The 24,257-nt window shown below is 47.3% G+C and overlaps 1 protein-coding gene across 3 annotated transcripts in view; it reads left to right on the forward strand.

The window, feature by feature from the left end:
- The first annotated feature begins 770 nt into the window (after positions 1-770).
- The window catches only part of Znf710 (zinc finger protein 710), a 63,200-nt gene continuing 39,713 nt past the window's right edge, over positions 771-24,257 (forward strand). For 2 of the 3 annotated variants that reach the window (XM_028754861.1, XM_028754860.1), the window contains exon 1: positions 771-1,198. The gene's annotated coding sequence lies outside the window, so the exon portion shown is untranslated. The remainder of the gene's footprint in view (positions 1,199-24,257) is intronic. The other variant, XM_028754859.1, reaches the window with a different exon arrangement.

The raw sequence follows: 24,257 nt of genomic DNA on the forward strand, positions 1-24,257 counted from the left end.
AGAGAGAGAGAGAGAGAGAGAGAGAGAGAGAGAGAGAGAGAGAGAGAGAGAGAGAGAGAGAAGCACAGGCAGAGAAGCAAAATGAAAGGAAAGCGCGGCGGCGGCGGCGCGGGAGGCCGGGGAGGCGGCGGCGGTCTCCGACCCGCACGTGGGTGTCGCGGCGCTCGGGGACGCTCCCCCCGCACCCGGCCCGGGACTCAAAGTTTCACCCCTCGCCGCCCCGCCCCTGCCGCTGCCCACAAACTTTTTACTCCGGGAGCGGGTGGGGTGGCCGCGCGGCCCGGCCGGCAGGGTGGCGAGGGCGCAGCGCGCAGCTGGCGTGCCGGGCGCCCCTCGAGGGCAGCGGGCGTCCCTACCCGGTACCCCGGGATCCGGGCCCCCCATGGTGGCCCCGGCTCCGACCTGTTGAAGGCGCTCGCCCGGTGCCGGGAACCGGTGGGCAGATCCCCACGGCTGATCTCGAGCCTCCCGTGGCTCGGCCTCCCTTCCTCGCCGCCCCCTCTCCCTCTCCTCGCGGTCATTTTCCTAATTGGATGGAGCTGTGGGGCGTGATCGTCGGCGTCAGACGGAGGAGCCCCCCGAATCGGGTGGTCTTCCTTGCACGACTCTCAGACCCCACCGGGCCGGCCTTGGTACCCCCCCCCCCCCCCCCCCGGGGGCGTGCTAACCACTGGGGCGGGGGTTGTTGGTGTTTTTTCTTTCTTTTTTTTTTTTTTTTTTCAACTTGCCTTTTAAGATGACTTTTATGGTCCCTGCAACTGCTTCCCTCCAGTCTAAACTGTAGTTTGGGAAGATTTAAGAGGCCAGGGAGGTGCTTGTGTGGCCTTTAACTAATCCAAAACGGTCATTAATGTATCTCTACGCCCTGCGAGATGGTTCCGACCAGGCCAAGCAGTAGCCTGGGTGTGTTTTCGCCCGGACACTGCGGAGTTCCTTCACGGTCTTAGCGGCCAGCCTGCCAGTAAGGGGACACTTGACCTGCGGGCCCTGTGCCCTATCTTCGAAGGGCACCCTGAGCCCCTTTCTTTCCGTTCACAATGGAAACTCTCCGCCACTATCCACCTGAAGACTTAACTAGTCCCGGTGGGTGCCTTGGAAGCTCACAAAACTCCCCCACAGGTGTGCGGAGGACTTTGTGCTGTTGGGGGTCATCCAGCCAGCTTTGACGCTGCCCTCTCAGCCTTGCCTTTGTACATGTGTAAGTAAAAAAGCAAAGTTCACTTCTGCCAAAGAGAAGAACTGGTCTGTGGGAGCGGAGCAGAGGTGGGGGAAGAGGGCTTTTCTAGGGACCTTCAAAGATCCAGGGAACTGGTGTGAGGAGGGGGAAATGAAATGGTCCTTACCGTCTTTAGATATAAGTGTATTCTCATCAAAGCTGAAGGGCCTGTCTGGTTTCGATTTTGACCATCACCTTTTCACTTGTTTTAAAGCAAATTTACCTTTGCTTAGTGGTTTTGTCTCCTCTCTTCATCCCACAAGTAACCCCGGGCCGGGTACCTGCTGTTCTTGGAGCATAATCTTGAATTGATCACTTACAGCTCCAGCCACCTTGCAGAGCTGGCTTTGCTGCTGGAGGGCACTGGGTAGAGCTGCTTTCTTTGGGGTAGGGAGAATGGACAGTCTGGCCTGGTTTCCCGAGTGACCATGTGCCAAGAGTTTCACTGAGTTGGGGTGGGGACAGACTCGGCTAGAGTGTCTTGGTTGTGTCTTCTCCAAGCTGTTCTGAGCTGACCCTTGGCCCCATGGTGTATAAGGCAGTCGTTTGTGCTCAGGTCCCTTCTGTCACAACCAGACATTTTATTTTAGACTCCATGTCTAGAGCCAAGGAGACAGACAAGGTCTAGAATACCTTTTGGACTGGAGGAAGGAATAGTGGGATCGTCAGAGATTTTGACTAGCTTCTAGTTTAGGTTTGCCATGTGGTGTAGAGATTTCTAGCAAAGCTGCACTTTTCTTTTGAGACAAGTGTCCCAACCCAAACTGGCTGTGAACTGGTGATCCACCTGTCCCAAGCTCCCAAGTGCCACCAGGTCTGGTTCTAGCATAGCTTTGTTTTCTAGAAGGGTTACGTGTGGGTCATGACCCCGTTGGGGTGTGTGTGTCACATCATATATTTACTCATAACAGTAACAAAATGAAGTTAGGACGTAGCAATGAGATAACTTTATGGTTTGGGGTCACCAGGACTGTGTTAAAGGCTAGGAGCATTAGGGAGGTTGAGAACCATTGGAGCCCTAGAAAACTGAAAGGAAAAAAATCTATTGCATTTTAGGAGAAACAGGTGGGGCCGGGCGGTGGTGGCACACGCCTTTAATCCCAGCACTTGGGAGGCAGAGGCAGGTGGATTTCTGAGTTCGAGGCCAGCCTGGTCTACAAAGTGAGTTCCAGGTACACAGAGAAACCTTGTTTCAAAAAACCAAAAAAAAAAAAGAAGAAATAGGTGGAAAGGCCCACTACCCCCTGCACCGTGCTGATGTTTGCTGCAGGTTCCTCCTTTGGATTGGTCACCCACAGATCTCTCAGGTCTTACCAGGGCTAGGCCCCAAGCAAGTTACTCAGTTTGCAGAAGGAACAATTCTGAATCTTCAAGTCCCCTGTGAAGGACAGGTGAGCCATTCCTTTGATTTCAAAGCTAGAAGACCTTAGAGAGGTTGTGTATATATATGTATATATATTTTTTAAAGATTTATTGTATGTATGTGAGTACACTGTAGCTGTCTTCAGACATACCAGAAGAGGGCATCAGATCTCATTACAGATGGTTGTGAGCCACCATGTGGTTGCTGGGAATTGAACTCAGAACAGTCAGTGCTCTTAGCTACTGAGCCATTCCTCTAGCCCCGAGAGGTTGTTTAAAAACAACCAAGTCAGGAACATCACCCCGTTGACCCAAGAGTCAGTATTTGGGCAGGCACTCAAATCTGAGCCCCTGGGATCTGTTTCAAGCACCCTCTCTTCAAGGCCACTACCTCTACCGCTGCTAGGGCTTCTAAGCCATACACAGTTCAAAGAACATGACTGAGGACGTGAAGCCATGGGCTGTGTACAAGCTGAGGTAACATCGCCTTATTCTCTAGGCATTCCGTACATGCTGCTCTGGAGGACTGGGCAGGCCAGGGCGATTATTGGGAGAGCTTCCTATTTTAACACTGACTTCATTAAAGTCTAGAAGTACAGCAGGGTAGAAGTTTAGTCATCAGGATGTTCCCAAATTACTGGGTTTTGATCCCAAATGCTTTCTTTCTTTTTTTTTTTTTTTTTTTTTTTTTTTTTGGTTTTTTGAGACAGGGTTTCTCTGTGTAGCCCTGGCTGTCCTGGAACTCACTCTATAGGCCAGGCTGGCCTCAAACTCAGAAATCCGCCTGTCTCTGCCTCCCAAGTGTCCCAAGTGCTGGGATTAAAGGCACGTGCCACCACCGCCCGGCCCAAATGCTTTCTTTATACTTTGTACTTGTGGGTTTATTTGGGGTTGGCCAGAGGGGAAGAATGGGGGAAGAAGGAAGGGCCTTGGCCAGTTGTTCTCCATTCAGGGTTTAATCTGCTAGAATGTTTAGTGGGGCAGAGATCTTGGCTATCTATGGATTTTACCCCTCACTCCTATTTAATTTATGTATTTATTGCTTATTTGCTTTGTCCATTGCTAAGCCCTTATAAAACTAATATATAGTTGGCCTTTCATAAATACTTGTTGAATGATGTACTGGACATTAGAAAAAGCATTTCCATCCCGGGAGGAGCTCAGCAATGACACACAGAGGCAGGGACAGGGGTGTGATTGATGGAAGCTGCAGAGTTGTGCTGTGATTCATTGTTTCAAACAAGCTCCAGACAGGTAAGGCAGGAGGGGGTGGGAAAGAGTGGATCCTGAATGGGCGGAGCCTCAGGGTGGAGACTTCTACAAGACAATAGAGAGGTTTCGAATTGGACTCAGACACTGGGAGAATAATATAAATCAGGTGTTCTGGTCCAGGATTTTGCTAGAGTAAGTGTGTGTGTGTGTGTGTGTGTGTGTGTGTGTGTGTGTCTGTCTGTCTGTCTATCTCCCATAGCCCTTGCAGGTGCTTGCAAACACATTGCTATTCTCATTTGGTGGCCAGGGAAACAGCACAGAGGTTAAGTCATTTGTCCTGGTATCTCAGCCCCAGGCACACTGGCTTCTGACTTTGCGTCTCATGGTCAGGCCTCTCAACCAAAGGAGCTGAGTCCTAAGCCTTTAGGTTCTCCTTAGAGGTTAGTGGAAGAGAAGCTAAAAGACGAATTGTCAATGTGCGATGGTGTCACTTCCCTTTATTCCCAGCATTCTTGGGAGGCAGAGGCAGGCGGATTTCTGAGTTCGAGGCCAGCCTGGTCTACAGAGTGAGTTCCAGGACAGCCAGGGCTATACAGAGAAACCCTGTTTCAAAAAACAAAGAGAAAGAGAACGAGAGAGAGAGAGAGAGAGAGAGAGAGAGAGAGAGAGAGAGAGAGAGAGAGAGATTGTCAGTCTGCAGCAGAGTCTTCATGCTGCCTGAGCATGGTTAGACCAGTGAGGACTGGAAAGGGTGTGCTTATTTTCCAGGGCCTAATTATTGCCTGAGAGCAGCACCTGATCAGGACAAGCTATGAAGTTTACAAGAATTTTTTGTTTTGTTTTGTTTTGTTTTTCGAGACAGGGTTTCTCTGTGTAGCCCTGGCTGTCCTGGAACTCACTCTGTAGATCAGGCTGGCCTCGAACTCAGAAATCCTCAGAAATCCGCCTGCCTCTGCCTCCCAAGTGCTGGGATTAAAGGCGTGCGCCACCACCACCCAGCCTTGACAAGAATTTAAGTGTACATGCACACATGTACACAGGTAATGCTGGGAATCAGATCCAGGGTTTTGCCCACGTGCAGTGCCATTGACCTACATCCCTATTGGAATATATTTAAGCCGGTGGGAATTTTAAAGCTAAGGATGTACTGCCGAGTGTTGGAGAGGTGGCCCAGGCAGTAAAGTGCTTGTGCATTAGAAGATCAGCACTTACACGAATTCTATGGTGCATACACTTGTAACTCCAGATTTGGGACGATGGAGATAGGAAGATTGCTGGGGCTCTCTGGCTGGCCAGCCTACCTAGTCCCAGGAGACTTTACCTCAAATAAACAAGGGAGATGATGCCTGAAGAATGACAGTCTGGCCTCCACCTGCATGCAAACATGTGCACCTGCACACACAAATGCACCCACATATAGGAACACACACACACTCACACACACTCACACAAACTCACACGAGGGCGGTTACCGTCTGTTTTGAGGTCTCCAGCAGATGTCCCACAGGTGTAAAGTCCAGTGTGCTAGCCCAGCGAAGAGCCTCGCCTCGCAACTGCTTGTTTATGGGCAGTCCATGGTTCTAGGCACTATGCTATCCCGTCCTCCCGGGGCTTGCAGTCTGTCTGGGAGACAGACATTAAACGAATAATTACACAAATACTCTTTAATTATAGTTGTTATAATGCTTCAAAGGAAAAAGTTCAGAGGCATAGGAGCCAATAATTAGGGAGGGAGGTATAGAGGGACAGCTCCTGAAGAAAGGATATCTGAAGCAGCTTGGATGGAGGGCTTTATAACCAAGGCGGTATACATTGTTTTTCTTTCTTTCTTTCTTTCTTTCTTTCTTTCTTTCTTTCTTTCTTTCTTTCTTTCTTTCTTTCTTTCTTTCTTTCTTTGGAAATAGAGACAGTAAAGAAGAAAAAGGCACTCTGGATAATAATGGAAGGGGCTAGACAGCTCATACAAGTCTAGCCCAAAAGCCTTTACAAACATTTTATTACTTTATTTATTATGTATGTGTTTGGGTACAAGAATGCCATGATGCACTGTGTGAAAGTCAGTTCCACTCTGTGGATCCTGGGGGTGGAACTCAGGTTACTTGGGCTTGGCAGCAAGTGCCTTAACCTGCAAGCTATCCTGCTGACAGTGCCTCTCCCCTACTGGTGGGTTTTTGTTTGTTTGTTTTTATTAACTAAAGCTAGCCTTAAAGTGCTGTGTAGCTGGGAGACTGGCCTTGAAAACCTGCTCTTCCTTTAGAAGCTAAATGCTGGGATTGCAGGTATGTGCTGCCTTACCATGTTTGCCTTAAGTTCACAGCCACCCTTAGGATCACAGGGTCATACCATTTCACCTTGCGTAATCTGTTCACTTTGATATAAATCTTACTGTTCCCTATGTGATTACCTCGGAGCTTGGTAGAAATGCAGACTCCTTGTCCCCTCATTTGCTGAGGCTTCATTTTAACAAGAGTACCAAGGAGGTGGCTCAGGTGAACAGAAGTCCTGAACTCTGGGAGGTTGTTAGTTTTGCACGAAAGGAGTGGTGTGACCTGGAACAACTTCTCTGGCAAGTAGCAGGGAATTAGGCAATCTCACAGGTCCCTTCTGGAGTTTCTGACCTTTAGCTTTTGGAGCTTTGTGCTATCACCAAGCTTCTAAAGGGCCAGGGCCTCACCCCTGCGGTGCCTTCCTGGGGACTCTCCTTTTTCCTTAGGAAGCACTCAGGCAGGGCAAGTCAGGGCTTTTGAGAAGTGTCAGAGTAAGTTGTAAGAAGTACTGGAGCTTTGTGCCACAGACAACGTGTAGGGAGATTTAGCCTGAAGTAAGAAAAACCAGCAAGGTCAAGGGCTTTAGGGAAGGGAGGTGTAAGGTTTCTGCCAGAAGTGGGAGTTAAAACCGCATGGGAACCTGCTCCGTGGTTCTGTGGGTTTAAACTTGGTCTTTTTAGAATTTGCTCAGAACTTTGTCCCAGCCCTCCTGAAGTCACTGCTAGGAGGGGGCTGGACAGGGGTGCTTGCAGTTGGGGGTGGGTGGGTGGGGCTGGGGTTCTTACCTGAAGCCATGCTTTGGGGAGCCCTTGGCTCCAGTGTAAAAGTTCTTAATTGGGGTTTGTGACCCTTTGGGGGGGGAGTGAGTGTCAAACAACCCTTTCATAGGGATGTATATCTGATATTTGCGTTATAGTTCATAACAGCAAAATCACAGTTATGAAGTAGCAAGGAAAAAATTTTATTGTGGTAGTGGGGTCACTGAAACATGAGGAGCTGTATTAAAGGGTCCCAGCATTGGGGAGATGGAGAAGTACTGGTCTAGACTAGGCTCAGTACTGGTACTAGAACCCAGGGTCTCATGAACACAAGGCAAGAGCATGACCTCTGGCTACATCTCTAGCCTTTTTTCTTTTCTTACACTTTCAGTTTTTAAAAATTATTATTAGGGAGGGTGTGTGTGCGAATGGAGGTCAGAGAGCATCTTGTGGGAGTCAGTTTCCCTCCTACTACCTTGTGGGTCTTGGGGATTGAACTCAGGTTAGCTTGGTGGGAAGCACCTTTGCCTCTGAGCCATCTTGCTGGCCCCTTTTATAAAAATTTTGAGACAAGGTCTTTCCAAGTTGCTAACCTCCACTTTGCCTTGCTACACAGCTGTGTAATCCTCCTCCTCAGCCTCCCAAGTAGGTGTCACTCAGATCTTTGATTGAGCCGTACTTACTGTGTGCAGGCACAGTTCTAAGTACTTTACACACTGCCTAGTGGCTTATTTATTGATTCATTTATTCTTTTGTGGGGAGTGGAAATTGAGAAAGAACTGCATAGTTCAGGCTGCCCTCCAGCTTGCCATGTAGCTGAAGCTGGCCTCGAACTCTTAATACTCCTTCCTACACTTCCTGCAGTGCTGGGACTACAGGCATGCACACTGGAGCTCTGTTTAGATATTTAAATTAGCTCCTTTAAATAGAATAATTTCCTAAAGTCACATGTAGCAAGCATTGGACACAGGTGGGATAGGAGTGAGATCCTTTTTTTTTTTTTTTTTTTTTTTGGTTTGTTTTTTCGAGACAAGGTTTCTCTGTGTAGCCCTGGCTGTCCTGGAACTCACTCTATAGACCAGGCTGGCCTCGAACTCTCGAACTCAGAAATCCACCTGCCTCTGCCTCCCAAGTGCTGGGATTAAAGGTGTGTGCCACCACCGCCCGGCGAGTGAGATCCTTATAATACTAGAAAGAGAGGTTACAGAGCCCCTTCCCCCCAAAAAACCCCCTTAGTAAGCATCTCTTAATTGTTCATGTATTGTGACAGGAAAGTTTTTCCTAAGGAAGCAGAGATGGGATAGGGCCAGGTTCTCAGTCTGCCTCTGAAAACCCATATCACCATTGGGTCCAACTTCTTATTTGCAAAGCAAAGAATTAGCAAACGAGATTACTGCAGCCTCGAAGCCTAAACATTCTGGAAGGAAAGCCTTTGAAGAATTGCACCCTTGAATTAGGGGAAGGGGTTGCAAGAGGAAATTGGGGTAGATCCCCAAACGGAACAGATTAAAGGGTGTTAGAACCAAAGCTAGCCAAATGCATGTCAGCAGCATCATAAGGTGGAAATAACTGGTTTTATTACCTCCTAATTAATGTGTGGTGTGCCCAGAGCCGACCCCCCCCAGCCCCCAGCGCCTCAGAGGCGACACACAGCGACAGCACAGAGGCCTTCTATCTTCTTTACTCCTTCCTATTCTATCTGAATTTTCCTGCATATGATTTTTCCTTATAACATGTTTGCAAATGGGGTCAAATCATTCTCAGAAGTGGGGCAGCCTTTAAGAGGGTTTTGGTTCTGTCACACCCGCCATTGTAAGGGTTTCTGGTATTAAATATATATGCTCTATTGTGTGTTTATTTCTGGGAGTGCGCAAGAGAGCTGAGGGAAAAGTGAGGATTTTCCAAGCAGTTAGAACTGAGCAAAAGAGATCACTGCGGCCCAACTGTCTCCCTCCGAACCCCTGGTTAGGAACTACAGAATCAAAATGAGGTCGGAAAGATGGCTACAGAAAGCAAGAATGCCCAGATTTAAATGAGAAACCAACTTTGGTGATGACTTTTGCTTGTGTGTGGATTGTCTGGGGTGAGGGGAGGGCGTGGGTTTGGGTGCCACCCTGGTGACCATCCCATTTCCAGGAGGACAGTAGCTTCCTGGTTGTGAAGGAAGTTCTGTATGCCTGGCAAACCACACGGGCAAACTTGACTGCTGGGATTATGTGTCACACCAGCATGTCTTCCTACAGACCTTGACCAACCAGCCTCTTGAGAACGGTCAGGTGCCCTTTGGAAGCCAGTGGCGTGGTTGGTTACTCTCACTTTGTAATTCTGATAATAGGCCCTGGGCTTACAGACTGTCTTGCTGACTAATGGTTTGTCCCATCTTTGGGACTCTATTAGCTTCCGACCCCTTGTAAATTTGTCTTCCTTCCACACAGCCCTACTAGAATCTGGCCTGTTCACCCTGCCCAATCTGAAAACCTGTGCCTGCCTCCCTAGGCTGTTCCCCCTGTCCTCCCATCATGTCCTGCCCAGACTGCCTTTGTAGGGGTGGACTTCCTTCATGCTGGGCTCTGGGTTTCTATCTACAGCTGTGGACAAGCCAGGCTCCCGGTTCCTTTCCTGAGTGGCTCCCTTCACACTAGAATCCATTTCCCCTCCCTCTCTGTCTGACTGACATGGTTACTGTCAGGGACATCCTTGCCTGCTTGGATCTGGTTTATCTCTGGTCCTCTGATCCTGTTATCTTTACCGTTTCCCCCTGTCTGTCCTTGCTGCACTTGGGTGCCTTGGCCACAATCCTAGGCAGGCATTCGGCTTTCTTCCACATATCTGGTTCAGCCTGAGTGGTGAGGGCTCTACCCTGGCCACATGCCCCAGGCACAGCTCACAGCTGGACTGTCTTTGGTTTGTGACACACTCTGACATCTGTGCTGTTTAACAAGTGAATTCAGGCTATTTATGATTGCTATAGTTTTGTATATTTAGCCGGGATCGTGGATGTACCCCCATCCAGATGTGGTGCTGGGGATGGGATTCTGTATTGCGTGCTAGCATGCACCACTAACTGGGCTACACCCCCAGCCCCTTGTTTTGTTTTGAGATGGGGCTTCATTGTCTGGCCATGACTGACCTGGAACTTAGACATCTTCTAGTCTGCCTCCCCAAAGTCTAGCTGTACACACCTAATTCTCTCTTTGTGAGATGGGATCTCTACATAGCCTTATCTATCCTAGAATTCAGTATGTAGATCAGGCTAGCCAAAAACTCAGTGCTGGAGTTAAAGGTGTGCACTGTCATGCCTTGCACCCCCCCCCCACCAATACAAGGAATTTGAAAAGCTTTATAGAAAGTCTCTGTTCACATTCATTTGTGACAGGCTCTCAGTATATAGCTCTGTAGACCAGGCCTCCATCCCACATCTGCCTGCCTCTCTACCTCCCTCTCAAGTGCTGGGATCAAAGGCATGCATCTCCGTGCCTAGCTTTTTTTTTTCTTTTTTGGTTTTTCAAGACAGGGTTTCTTTGTGTAGCTCTGGCTGTCCTAGAACTAACTCTGTAGACCAGGCTGGCCTCAGAACTCAGAAATCCGCCTACCTCTGCCTCCCAAGTGCTGGGATTAAAGGCGTGCACCACCACCACCGCCGCCCAGCTAAGCTTATGGTTTCTAAAAGGATTTTATTTACTGTGGTGTGTACTTTGTGTGTTGGAGGGAAGGCATGTGTGCCATCGTGCACATGTTGAGGTTGGAGGGTTCCAGGGATCCAGCTCAGGTCAGGCTTTCGAAGCACCTCTATCTCTGAGGCATCTCATCAGCCCAAGCCTACCCTTTACAGACCAAGAAACTGAAGCTCAGAAGTCTAAGATAACTCAGTCCATGTTCATGGAGAGAGATTTGGAACCTAGCATCAAATCTAGTTGGACTCCAGAATTACTGGGTTCTTGTTCTAGATCTTCCCCACCCCCAGGGCACCTGCTCTTGAGAGAAAGTGTCTCTCTGTTGCACAGGCTGGTTTGGGATTTCATTGTGCAGTGTAGCTGGTCTCACACTCAGCAATCCCTTAGATTCCTAAGTTCTAGGACTACAGGAAGGAGTAAACCACCTCACCCAGCTCTCTTCACTCTAGAATGCTTTCTCTGCATGTGTACATACATGTACACACATGTGTACATACAGATAAGTGTACCACATGAGGTTGGAAGATCATGTATGGATCCCCTGCAACTGTGAGTTACAGATGGTTGTGAACCACAGTGTGGGTGCTGGGAATCAAATTCGTGTCCTGGAAGAGCAGTCAGTGCTCTCAATCATCCCTCCAGCCCAAGTTCTCTTCTTCCCGCCTCTTTCTCCTCCACCACCCTTTGTTTTTTCAAGGCAGTGTTTCTCTCTGTAGCCTTGGCTGTTCTAGAACTTGCTCTGTGGAACAGGCTGTCCTCAAACTCAGAAAGCTGCTTGTTTCTGCCTCCCGAGTGCTGGGCTTAAAGGAGTGTGCCATCATGCCCGCCCGCCTCTTTTTTATTTTTTTATTTTATTTTATTTATTTATTTATTTTTTGAGACAGGGTTTCTCTGTGTAGCCCTGGCTGTCCTGGAACTCACTCTGTAGACCAGGCTGGCCTCGAACTCAGAAGTCCGCCTGCCTCTGCCTCCCGAGTGCTGGGATTAAAGGCGTGCACCACCACCGCCTGGCTCCGCCTCTTTTTTAAACTGACATTTCATTGCTCACTGAAGAGCCCGTGGTTATCCATTTACCTTGGCCTAGACCCCGTTGAATGTGTGTAAGTCTATTCCTGCCTCTCCAGCCAGCCTGCATCTCCAGGGCAAAGCTCAGGGATGCATGGGAAAGGCAGGCCTCATACCCTGCCCGCTGCATCAGACACAATGAAGAAGATTAGGGCTGGGCTCTGCAATCCGTCTTTGAAGTGGCCAGCTTTCATCTGAATGTCTGAACTTCAGCATTATGTCAAGGAAGCTTTTCCTACTTACTCTCTGTGAACTGGCCTCAGGGAGGTGTCGGCCACTGCCAGGTACCCAGAGAGATCACATCCTGGTTTCTGAAGCTGATGCCTTTACTTTGTTTTATGGTCAAGAACTTTTCAGAGCTACTTAGTACTTGGAAGATTCCGGAAGGATCCTTTTTATCATTATTATTATTTTATTAAAGGCAGATTTATTTGGAAACTACTCCATTTGATGGGCGAGTTCTCTGGCCCCAAGGACCTAGGCGAAGGAAGTCACCATGAGGAAAGAAAGCGGGGCAAGGGAGAGAAAGAGAAAGGGGCCTGCTTCAGAGAGAGAGGGGAAGGGCCAGGAGGATAATTTTAAAGTATCTTTCAATGCAGAGGTGTAAATTGGTTGGATGTTATGCCTTTAATTAAAGGGGAAGAAAGGAATATATTTTCGTTTTTATTTTTGTCTCATACCTGCATTGTTTGTTTGTTTGTTTGTTTGTTTTTCGAGACAGGGTTTCTCTGTGTAGCCCTGGCTGTCCTGGAACTCACTCTGTAGACCAGGCTGGCCTGAACTCAGAAATCTGCCTGCCTCTGCCTCCCAAGTGCTGGGATTAAAGGCGTGCGCCACCACCACCCAGCAACCTGCATTGTTTTTTAAAGCAGGGGTATTAACTGCTTTCCTTTGTGGAAGAGATGCTGGGGAGAGAACAAAGCTGGAGGGGATTGTCTTGTATAGTACAAGACTAATTTACAAGTTACACCCAGGGGAAGAGTTTCCGGTCTGGTCAAGAGGTACAAAACTATCCTGTGGCAGTGGTCCTGGTGTGTGGGATCACTTAGAAAATAAGTTAGAGTTGATGTTTCTTTAGAGAGAGGCAGGTCCTTTCTTGTGATGCTAACAGGGATAAGAGGTTCTTGGCATCCTTGTGTCTGGGCTTCTGTGCACAGTGCACTTGTGGGTTCCGGCCACAGCCCACCTTACGTTGTGTCTGCTGGACCGTGTGTCTGATGGACCGTCTCAGTGCCTTTATTATGTGAATTTCCTACCCCTTGATGGAGCTGAATGTGTGAATGAGTGAGGAGGAGGCCAGTAAGTGTTCCCTAAATAGATGCGTGTTGATTTTTGAGATAGACTTTAAAGCTTTCAGCTTTTGATCATAACAAGAGCCTGAGACATCCAGCCGCCTCCCTTGCTCCTGGGGTTTTCCTGACACGTGAATAATTAAGTTTGTGCTGTGTGGGATTTATTCTTCTTTGGGCTCCAGGACACATTGGAATGAGGATCACTCCTAACCCAATGGCAGCGTCCGCCTTCTTCTCCTCCTTCTTCTTCTCCTTCTTCTTCTTCTCCATCTTCTCTTCTTCCATCCTTATCTGGGGAAACCTTCCTGAAGTGTTCTGTTTCTTTTACAATACTTAGGAGAATTTCTCTGCCCACAAATCTCAGCACAGAAACTGCCCCCTATTCTCTTTTGAGATGAAGTCTCATGTAGCCCAAGTTGGTCTTAAATTGGCTGTGTAGCCCAGGCTAGCCATAAACTCCTGATCCTCTTACTTTTCTCTATGAAAGATAGACCATTGCTGTGTTGCCTGGGCTAGCCCCTAATGCCAAGCAATTCTCCTGCATAAGTCTTCTGAGTAGCTGGACTACAGGTGAACCAAGCTATGAAACTGGTCATTCTCCCTTTCTTCAAACAAGGGACAAGAGAAATAGGCTTTGCTTCCTTCCCACTCAACTCCTCAGTCCCACTACTTCTGGTCTCAAGAAGAGGGTCCACAGAGGGGACCTCAGAATTTGTCTTTAGAAATTGGAAGATTGTTGAGGCTAGCCTGGTCTATAGGGTGAGTTCCAGGACAGCTAACGCTACATGGGGAAACCCTGGCTTGAAGCAAACAAACAAACAAACCAATAGAAAGAAAGAAAAAAAATTAAAAAGAAAAAAGAAGTTGGAGGGTCGTGTGGCTCTGTGTGGAGTTTCACCCTGGCTGCACTGGCTGCGACCTTGTGGAGAAGTTTAGTTCCTTTTGTCTGGAACATTCCTCTTAGTCCTTGAAAGGATTCAAATGTAGTTTTAAGGTGTTTATGTCCAGGATTTTTAAAATTTCAACTTCTGACTGGGCAGTGGTACATACACACACCTTTAATGCCAACACTCACTCAGGAGGCAGCTGGTGGATCTCGAGGCCAGCCAAGCTCCATCCAAGACAGCCAGGGCTACACAGAAAAACCCTCTCTCTCTATGTCCAACTCTTTCATATGTTTGAGGAATGAAACATTTGGATCTTACAGCTCTCTCTCTCTCCCTCCCTCTCCCTCCCCTCCCCCTTCCCTCCCTTCCCCCTTCCCTTCCCCTCTCATAACATTAGCTATACATGACAGAACATATATTTCTGCAGGAAGCTGAGATAGGAGGACTAACATCATTACCATGGGTTCAAGGCCAACCTGTCCATTAGTCCAGCGTGGAACTATAGAGTGAGACCTTGTCTCAAAATAAACAAAAAGAGAGGGAGAGGCCTCAGTTGGGAAAGTGCTAGCTTTACAAACATGAGGACCCTCATTACCCATGTAAAAGTCAGGCACAGGGGTGTGGAAACAAGCAGATCCCTGCAGCTGGTGAGCTGGCCACACTGTCTGGTGAGCTGCAGGTTCAGTGAGAGACCCCGTCTTTAAAAAAAATGTGGAAAGCAATTACAGTCATCCAGTGTTGATTCTTACTCTGCATGCATGTGCATTTGTGTGCACATGCACAAGTGAACCACCCCATGATCACATACATACATTACACGTGTAAAATAACATACAGAGAGGTAAGAAGAATTATTGTCTTCTCTGGCCTTTTTCGTTTGTTTGGGTTTTTTTTGGTTGTGTTGTGTTGTTTTGAGACAGGGTTTCTCTGTGTAGCCTTGGCTGTCCTGGAACTCTCTCTGTAGACCAGTCTGGCCTTGTAACTCAGATATCCACCTATCCCTGCCTCCAGAGTGCTGAGATTAAAGACACACACCACCAACCAGCATGACCATTTTTCTTATTACAAAGAAGTTTATTGCAGAACGTTAGTATAATAAATAGTTAGTATAAAAAAGATCTATAATTATTAATATTTCAAAAGGAGAGTATATATATATATATATACACCCCTTCAACAAATTTTTAATTCAAAATATGAGATTGTACTGTTTGTACCATCTTGTTACTTAATTAACAATGTTAAATTGGTTTTTTAATTAAAATCCTCTGTGGGTTAAACATTCTCCTTAGAGCCACTGCAGAGGATTTATAGCATTCTCTTGAGCCAGTCGATGGGCATTTTAGTCAGGTTGACAGTGGAAGTCTTCCTCAATTGCCTTACTTCTTGAGACAAGGTCTTTCATTCAACAATAGCTTGATTGGTCAAGCACTGTCTCTACCTGCCTGGTGCTGGGATAAGTGCAGCTCACGGCCAGGCCTGGCTTTTTATATGAGTGCTGGGAATCAAACTCAAACCTTAACGGCTACACAGAAAGCAGTTTACCAAATAAGGTATCCCCCAGCCCCAGGACTAAGATTCAGTCTTCTGCAGTTAGACTGTTTTTTTTGGGTTTGGATGGCAGTGTTGTGGTTTTTGGAGACAAGGACCCACCCTGTAGTACAGACTAGTCTGGAACTCTCTGTAGCCCAGGCTGGCTTATAAGCATTCATCTCCATATTCCCCTCAAGGACAAAGTTCCGGTGGCTAAATCGCCTTGCAGAAATGCTCATAGCAGTTTGGTTCCTCTTCACTGAACAGCAGCCTTTTGTCTTAACTGTTGTCTGTTTATTTTTGGGTTGGGGAGTAGGCTATAAGTTTTAAGAACTTCTCTTTTCCCAAGTCCTTTCCACATTCATAGCAAAAAGCTCTGGATTGCTGGCCTCTCTTAGCTTGGGAAAGAAAGTTCTATCTTTACGCCTCTATTTTGCACCTTGGGTTCCAGATCTGGGCCTCTGAGTTGCCCTTTCTAACCTCAGGCAATAGTCAATTCTGTGGTTCCCTGGGAAACCTTTTCCTAGGGCTTAGAGCTGAAGGGAGATTCTCAGGAAACAGGCCTGTCTCTTTGCTAGGGAGATAACCCTAAAACAAACATCCTGTCCTAACTCTAGAGACCATTGTGGGAAGATGCTGAGGCTGGCCTTGCTGGGCCTCTGAGGTGGAAGGAGCTGATGATATCCTGTGTAAGCTTCTGCCCAAACTTAGGCCCCTCACACTCTTGTCCTTCCGTCATCATCCGGTAAGAGAGGGAAGTTAGTTGGACTTTCTTGAGGAAGTAGCATTCATGCAGGCTAAACTGGGCCTTCCTGTTCCTTCTCCTCGATGGCTCTTCCTCCTTTTCCTTCCCCTGCTCCGAGTGGTCCATTTGTTGTGTGGGGGCTTTTAGGGGCCTTCCCGTCTTTTTTACTCTTGTTGTTGACATGGAGACTTGTGTTTGGCCAGGTCCATGAGTCAGAAAACCTCTCCTTACCTCCTGCACCCTCTGTCAAGCTGAGGCTCTGGGCCCAGCCTGCTGTCTTCTTTCAAGCCTGCCTGGAAAGGCCACAGGCTTGAGGAGGCCCAAACTACCTCCCCGCAAGAGACCCAGTATGCCAGCTGCTGCTGCCCGAATGGGAAACAAAAAAACAAAAGCACAAACCCCAGCCCCAAGAGAAGGACGTCATTTCAGTTTATATGAACCTGAAGCTAGAAAAGAGAGGCTCAGGTTAGGAGAGGGAGCCTGGATGTTCCCCCTGGGGTGGGCTTTGTTTAAATTTTAATATGCTCTTCCTTTTCTCCAAGCGCCAGCCACGCTCCCAGCTCCTTTGTCACTCTATCCCTGTTATCTTGCTGGTGGATGAGATCTCTTATCTACTCTGTCCTCCCTCTCTCCCCATCCCGAACCCACACTCTGCCCCTCCCCCACTTGTGACAGAGCATGATAGATCCCCTTCTGCAACCTTAGATTCAGATGGAACCTGCCAGCTAAGATTTTGGAGGAAATAGACTACTTTTAATGGTGTTGGACCCACCAAAGGTACAAGCACTAGGCCACTTGCGCATCCTAGGAGCGGCGTTCTGGACCGTCCTTAACACTGTGGGGAGCCATGGGTTAGTCTCTGCTGTGCCTGACTTGAGATGGAGTCAGTGTGATCTAACTTCTAACTTGGCATAGTTCTTTGTAGACTGAGACTCTGTTACATGGAAATACAGGCTTCCTTTACCTGGCCAGGTACTGACCTACAAGACCCTGTAGGCCTGGGCTGAGAGGGAAGGAGAGGACCCACAGCCATGTCACAGGACTCAGGGGCTGGATAAGTATGCTTCTCAGTCTTGCCTCATTATCCCCTAACCTCCCAAGCCTTAGTTTCACAAGCCTGTGTCCTGGGCACAGGCAGCTCTTTTTAGTGTTTATGCTCAATGCTGTCATTGTTCCTGTGGATCTCAGGGCTGTGAAGGCAGGAGTCTGCACTGCCCTGGTTCCTCTGTTCACTCTTAAAAACTTGCCTTTTCGGCCGGGCAGTGGCGGTGAGTTTAATCTCAGCACCTGGGGAGGCAGAGGCAGGTGGATTTCTGAGTTTGAGGCCAGCCTGGTCTACAGAGTGAGTTCCAGGACAGCCAAGGCTACAAAGAGAAACCCTGTCTCAAAACCAAAAAAAAACCCTTCCCTTTTCATCTCTATAATCAGCATTTTTTTTTAACCATGTACTTTCCATTGGTCCAACTCTGATACAAAGATGAATATCATGGTCTCTGTCCCTAATCCACAAGCAATGATGGGTGTTGTACTTACACACAAGAGCTTGTGAAATTGGCTGGGATTTTTGTTATTTTGTTTTATGTTGTGGCTTTTTGTTGTTGTTTTGTATTTTGTTTTTTGTTGAGACAGGATCTTGCAGTGTAGCACAGACTGCCTTTGGACTTGTGAGGTTCATCCTGTCTTAGCTTCCCAAATGCTGGAACTGCCGACTAGCGCTGTCACACCTGGCTTGGTTTTGAACCGCTAGAAGTAGAACCTGGGGCTACTTGCATTCTGGACATGTGCTTTACTGCTGAGCTCCGTCCCCGGTTCAGCGTTACTAGGGGTGGGGAGGGGCGGGGTCCTGGGTTGATGGGGATGATGTCTAACAGACAAAGGAAGCCTTGCAAAGCCAAACTCAGGACTCAAGAGGGAGGCTGTCGGTGGGAATGGGCGGGAGAGTCTGTGGGGAGGTGATGAAGAGACTGGTGAGGCAAGTTGAGAATTTGTAAAGCTCAGACATCTCCAAAGGCTTGTCATTCCCACCAGTGGGGCCGAGTGAAGAAACAGTAAGGTAGATCACTCCGGCATGACCAGCAACCTGCTCATATCTATGCATGGAAAGCCCCTTGGGAATGTTGGCCTGAGAGTTGAGGACCTCTCGTGGTAATACGTTACGTAGAGTGCTTTTACCTGAGTACTGTGTTGTCGTTTCTCCTAGAATTCTCTCCTGATGTTAACAGATAATTTACAAAAAGTACTTATTCTGTTCTTGGCTGAGCTTCTTTCTTCCTTTCTTTTTTTTTTTTTTTTTCTTTTCAAGACAGGGTTTCTCTGTGTAGTCCTGGCTGTCCTGGAACTCACTCTGTAGACCAGGCTGGCCTCGAACTCAGAAGTCCGCCTGCCTCTGCCTCCCAAGTGCTGGGATTAAAGGCGTGCGCCACCACTGCCCGGCTTTGGCTGAGTTTCTTAAAGCTCGTTGAGAAATTATCCCAACTAAAATTTTTCCACTGGGGCATGTTCTGCATACTGGAGTCTGTGTTTGAGAATGTAGCAAGAGCTTTTGAAATGTGGCCTGAGCCTGAGCTGGGCTTCCCCAGTGAGGGAGGAGGGAGGCTGGTTTGAGCACTAACTATATGCCCAATTCTGGGCTACACTTATTTACTGTGTGTGCGTGTGTATGCCTGTGGGGGAGTAGTGACCTGGAGGTCAGGAGACAATTTGCAGGAGCTTGTTTCTCCTTCTACCTGTGTCCTAACATCTTGCTGTATTTGGTTGGCCATCTTAATCTTAATCCATTTCCTACAGAAAAGGGCCAGGAGTCCACTTCCCTGATGTTCCTCCTGACTCCATGGGCCTAGACTGTCTACCACATTGGATGGGGTCTGACCACCACACTGAGGAGGCTGGCTTAGTGGTTGAGACAGCTGGTTCTTCTTGCTTCTATCTTCTTAGTAACACCTCCTGGCCTCCTCCTTACCTGCCTGCTGGGGCACAGAACTCTCCCCTCTTTCTGGTGGATGGTGATGGAGTTAGCATGGTGTTAGTGTTAGACCTCCCTAGGGTTTTGGGCACTCCCTTTCCAGAACTACTGACATTAGAAAGGGCAGCAGAAGCTAGTGGGCCAACCCACTAGATTGTTTCTCCTGTTTCCAGAACCAGAGTGATGGTGGGTCTGTCACCAGCCACTGTCCTCAGGTGTGTCCCAATCTAATTATTTTTGGTGGCTTAATTCTGACTGGTGTGTGTTTGTGTGTGTGGGTGTCCTGAAACCCTGTTTTATCAGCCATATCTGTTACCAAACCTTAGAAAAGAAAGACAATTGTATTAGTCAGCTTTACAGTTCTGTAGGGAATTTGATAAACATATAAAAATGTTAACATTAAAAATTGCCCATAATTTCCTAAACTAAAAATTATGAACACCAGGTGGTCCTGGGAGCCCTTCTGTGTTTTTATTACATACACTGCACCTGAACATGGCCACAGGCACGGCAGACTTCTGCCTCCTTCTCTTTTACTTTTGATATAACATGGCAAAGCAAAAAGTTTCCAAGCACTTGGGCTTTGCGAGCGAGCATATGCTCTCCAGACACGCTGTCAGCTCCCTTAACCAACTGCAAGAACGCACGTCCTACCCAAAACAGAAACCGTGCCAGTCCAGGGGGCCTTTGATCACCATACAGTAAACCCAGCCAAAACACGGCAAATTCAAACACACTACAGCCCAAACCCAGCCACTCAACAAAACTAACGCCTGCTCCTCAAGTGTTATTGGATCAAGATAAAAAATAAAGCAGTGTAGTGATGAATATTTAGAAAAGCATCAAGAACCAAAATACTACGGAAACAAACCTATGGGAGACAGCTGGTTCTATTCTCATACCATCAAATGCCTTTATTATGAAAAAGAAAATGGAGAAAAAAGAGTAATTGAAGCATTCAGCGTGCGATCTTGGAGGGATGGGTGTATCAAAACGGCCCCCAAGGAAGGTGAGGGGAGAAACCAGTAAAGATAAAATAAAGGCAGAAATAAGTGAATTACAAAACCGAAACACTGACATTAACGAACACGTCCAAGAGCCAATTCCGTTCTTAAACAAAGTAGACTAACCTGGCGTGTTTATTTGAGAATGGAAGGAATAAAGAAAACCATCATAGGAACAGGAATGGGTGGAGGCACGTTTCAATAGACCTAGAGATATTTAAATGGGAAATTTATGCACAGCAATAGGCTTAAATTTGAAAATCTCAGTTAAATGCTTGCTCCTCTGAAAATGTATATGTTGCTAATGGAGGGGGAAAAAAAATCATGATCCTTATCAGAGCAGTGCCTCCTCTACCCAAAGACAGCAGTCCCAGGCACTTTTGCTGGTTAATTTCAAATGTGATGGTGTTGATAGCATTAGGCTATTCTGTGGCTTAGCAAAAGATACAGAAGTCTCTAGTTCAGTCTACAGAGCAAAAATAAGACTGATATTAAACATGGCAAGGAGACCAGATTGAAGAATGAAAATGCTAGGTAGGAGATAGAATTCAGTAACATATTAAGCAAGCCATCCACCACAACCCAGTGGGGCAAGAAGGAAGAATAGTCAGTATTAAGAAAGCTTACTATAGTAACTCTGGTATGCTAGTGAGTTAGAGCAACAAGACCGGATTAACTCCATACATGCAGGGGGAGAATTGATTACATTTCTACCTAAACAGTATGCCAAAAGAGCAACAAACTGCTGTGTGGGTGCCTTCTTAGCGGGATTCAAAGTACCTATTAAAGCTACTATCCTAGCTCTTGTTACAAGTGACTAGCAACACTCAGACATCGGTGCTGAAATCAGCCAAGGAAAACCGTGTCTCCATTACTGTCTACCATTGTTCTCGAATCCAGTAAAAACCACCTTAATTGACATCACAGCTCAGGCTTGGGTTGATTTCTAAAGTTCAGAACCAATAAAAAGTCATCAGAAAAGTCAAGAGCCTGAGCGTGTTGCTTGGTGGTAGAGCTCCTGCCAAGGATGGGGAGCAGGAGCAAATTTGATTCTGAAAAAACAATTGCAACGTCTGTATTCAGATTGTAAAAGAATGAGAGGTGGTGGTAGGAGATGGAGAAAAGATTTTGATCATAAATACATGAGTAGGTTGATGTTTTACTTCTATCAAAGAGCCCATGCAGATTCGCTTTTTTGTTGCCCGTGATGTTTTTTGGTTTGGTTGCTGGTGTGTTGTTTTGTGTTTTGAGACAGGGGTAGCCTGGCCAGTCTGAGATCCTTCTGTTTCAGTGTCTACATTGTTGCCACTACTGAGTGTCGTTCGCCCCCCCCCCCCCCAGCAGCTTACATTTGTCTTGCGTTTTAAATCAAGATTAGTTAGACTTGGTGGTCCAAGCCCCCTCAGCAACTCCGGAAGTTGAAGCAGAGGGATAGCCATAAGCCTTCTTGGGCTACAAAGTAAAATTTTGAATGAATAAGTAAACAGCCAGAACAAAAGTTTTAATAAAATGAAGACAAACTTGAAAAGAATATCAATATATCCCATGATTAGCAAGTAAATACCTGGTACAAAGAAATTGCTGCCACTTGGCAATCTTGATGAACACATGGACCAAGTCAGTTCAGCCTGTGGCAGACTCTACATTGAGTTAATATTTGTTGACTAAGTTAACGAATACAGTGCACTTGATTTATCTGGTGTGTGTGTGTGTGTGTGCGTGTGCGTGTGTGTGTGTATGTGTATTGATTGGTCTTTGCTTCCGACCTTGTTTGAGACAGTCTCTTACTCTCTGGTACCCCATGCCAGGGACGCTGTTTCCTCGTCCCATCTCATGACACAGCCACTGGCAGTTACAGATGTAAACTTGGGTCCTCATGTCCTTGTGGCAAGCTTTTACCCACAAGCCATGTCCCTAGCTTTATGATGCACATTTTTAATTAAAATATCATGCTATTTTTATTTCTTAAGTTAGAAAGAGTGTGAGGTTGTTTTTTTTTTTTAATTTTGTATTTTTTGTGGAGGGTTGAGCTTGTTTAGTTGTTTTATAGTGCTTGGGATCAAACCCATGGCTTCCTTCGTGCTAGGCAAGCAGCTATACCACTAAGCTGTATTCTCAGCCGAAGGAAGACTTGCTCCCACCAAGGTTTTATTATGAAAAAATTTCAAATGTTTTGAGAAGTTGAAATACTTTTACTGTAAACCCCATAGGACAGATGCTAGTGTGTTTCACGATAATTCCATCTGTGCCCATTCGAGTTCTGAAGCTCGCTGCACTCTCTCTTGAGGACTTCACTGAACACTGAGACATCCCAGATCTGGTCCTGGTATGCAAAGCTGTTGCTCTGGCTGGAGGGCAGCCCCACACACCTTTCTAGTACTTGAGGAGGTATGTGGGGGTCAGCTTGTGTGGGGACTCATCTTCAATCCCTAGTGCCACATGTAAGAACAAAAAAGTGTATGCTATCCTAAGTCAGGCCCTGAGCTCAGAAGGCTACAGCTTTAATCTACGGATCTTAGTTTTCTTTCTTGTCACTGTGATAAAATACTTTGACAAAAGCGATGTAAGGGAGAAAGAGTGTTGTTCATAATTATAATTTATAGTCCATGTTGGGGGTGGGAGTAGGTGGGTCAAGGTGGCAGGAACTTTGGGTTTTTTTTGAGACTAGGTGTCACTGTGTAGCTTTGGCTAGCCTGGAACTCACTATGTGGATCAGGCTGGCCTCAAACTAAGAGATCTGCCTGCCCCTACCTTTGGAGGACTGGGAGATTAAAGACAAGCAATACCACGAGGGGCTGGTGGCAAGAACTTCAAACACCTAGTCATTACATGTACAGTCCAAAGCATGTGTGCTCAGCTTGCTATCCCCCTCCCGTTAGATCTGGGCTCAGCCCATGAAATAGTGTCATCCATATTCAGGGTGGTCTTCCCACCTCAATTCACCCAATAGGCCAACGTTATTTAGGCAACCCCTCATCGAGACATCCTTCCCGGGTGGCACTCCATTGTATCAATTTGCCGATTAAAACCACCCATCACCAAGACATTATGCCCATTTCACGGAACTCAGATTCAGAGAGGGTAAGTACCTTGCTTAAGTTCACACAGTGTGGTTTTTCAACCTGGGCCCATCTGACCCCATCAAATTATGTAACGTTCCCCTTTTCCTCTCCATCTCTCCCCACTGGATCCATGAAAGTGGTCCCTTGGGCAGTTGGACAAGTTGGAAGCAGTCTGAATGAGGCGGGCCGACACTTGGTAAGCAGCAGTCCATAGCTGTGGCTGATTATGAACATTAATGGAGGCTCCTGCTGATGGGAAATTAATCAGGGTAGTAGATTGTACAAACCTCTCGATCAGAGTCGTGGAAAAACACATTCAGGAAGAGAACCCAGGGAGAAAGAACTCCCTGGTTAGGCAGGTTAGGGTGAGAAGGAATAGTGGTTGTTTTTCTTCCCAAACTCGTTGTCCTTGGTAGTTTCATTGGGTCTTACAGGAAAAGCTTCTCATGCCCACTTTACAGTTCTGCAAAGTCATGGTGGGGAGGCTCTGCTCTGTTTGTTGCTGTTGCTTTATCTTCCTGTGTCCAGCCGCATGCGCCTGGCTTATTGTGGCTGTCATTAATGTGAGTGTTGGATGGGTGCCCACTGGGAAACTTCTCAGAAGGGTTTGGCCCAGGAACATGTTTGCAGAGAGCTCGCTCAGCCCAGCTCTCAGGGAGCAAGCGCACGCCTGGAGTGTGTTGCAGGGTCAGCTCTCCTGGCCAGACCAGAAAGGTCTAGCAAGGTGTGCACTGCATTGTGGTTATTTGGTATGATGCAGAGGTGTGGCTCAGGAGATCCTGGGGACCCAGTCCTGGAAGGGTGGCAGGGAGGGAGGAAGGAAGCACAGATAAGGAAGGCTGACCTGGCATCACCGTGTTAGTACACAGGAGCTCAGACTCCCGCTCAGGTGGGACTAGAGTCTACTCTTCTTGGACTTTGAAACTTGAGGCCTGGGCATATAGCAGGTCTTGCCTTTAATTCTCAGCTCTCAGGAGGCAGAAACAGGAAGATTAGGAGTTCAAGACCAGCTTCAGTTAGTTACCTGAGACCCTGCCTCAAAGGGGGGAAAAAAAAAAGCCAAACAAAAACAAGAAAAAAAAAATCGCCGGGCGGTGGTGGCGCACGCCTTTAATCCCAGCACTTGGGAGGCAGAGGCAGGCGGATTTCTGAGTTCGAGGCCAGCCTGGTCTACAGAGTGAGTTCCAGGACAGCCAGGGCTACACCACAGAGAAACCC

This window comes from Grammomys surdaster, unplaced genomic scaffold (genome assembly GCF_004785775.1).
Source record: "Grammomys surdaster isolate TR1022 unplaced genomic scaffold, NIH_TR_1.0 126036, whole genome shotgun sequence".
Taxonomy (NCBI): Eukaryota; Metazoa; Chordata; class Mammalia; order Rodentia; family Muridae; genus Grammomys; species Grammomys surdaster.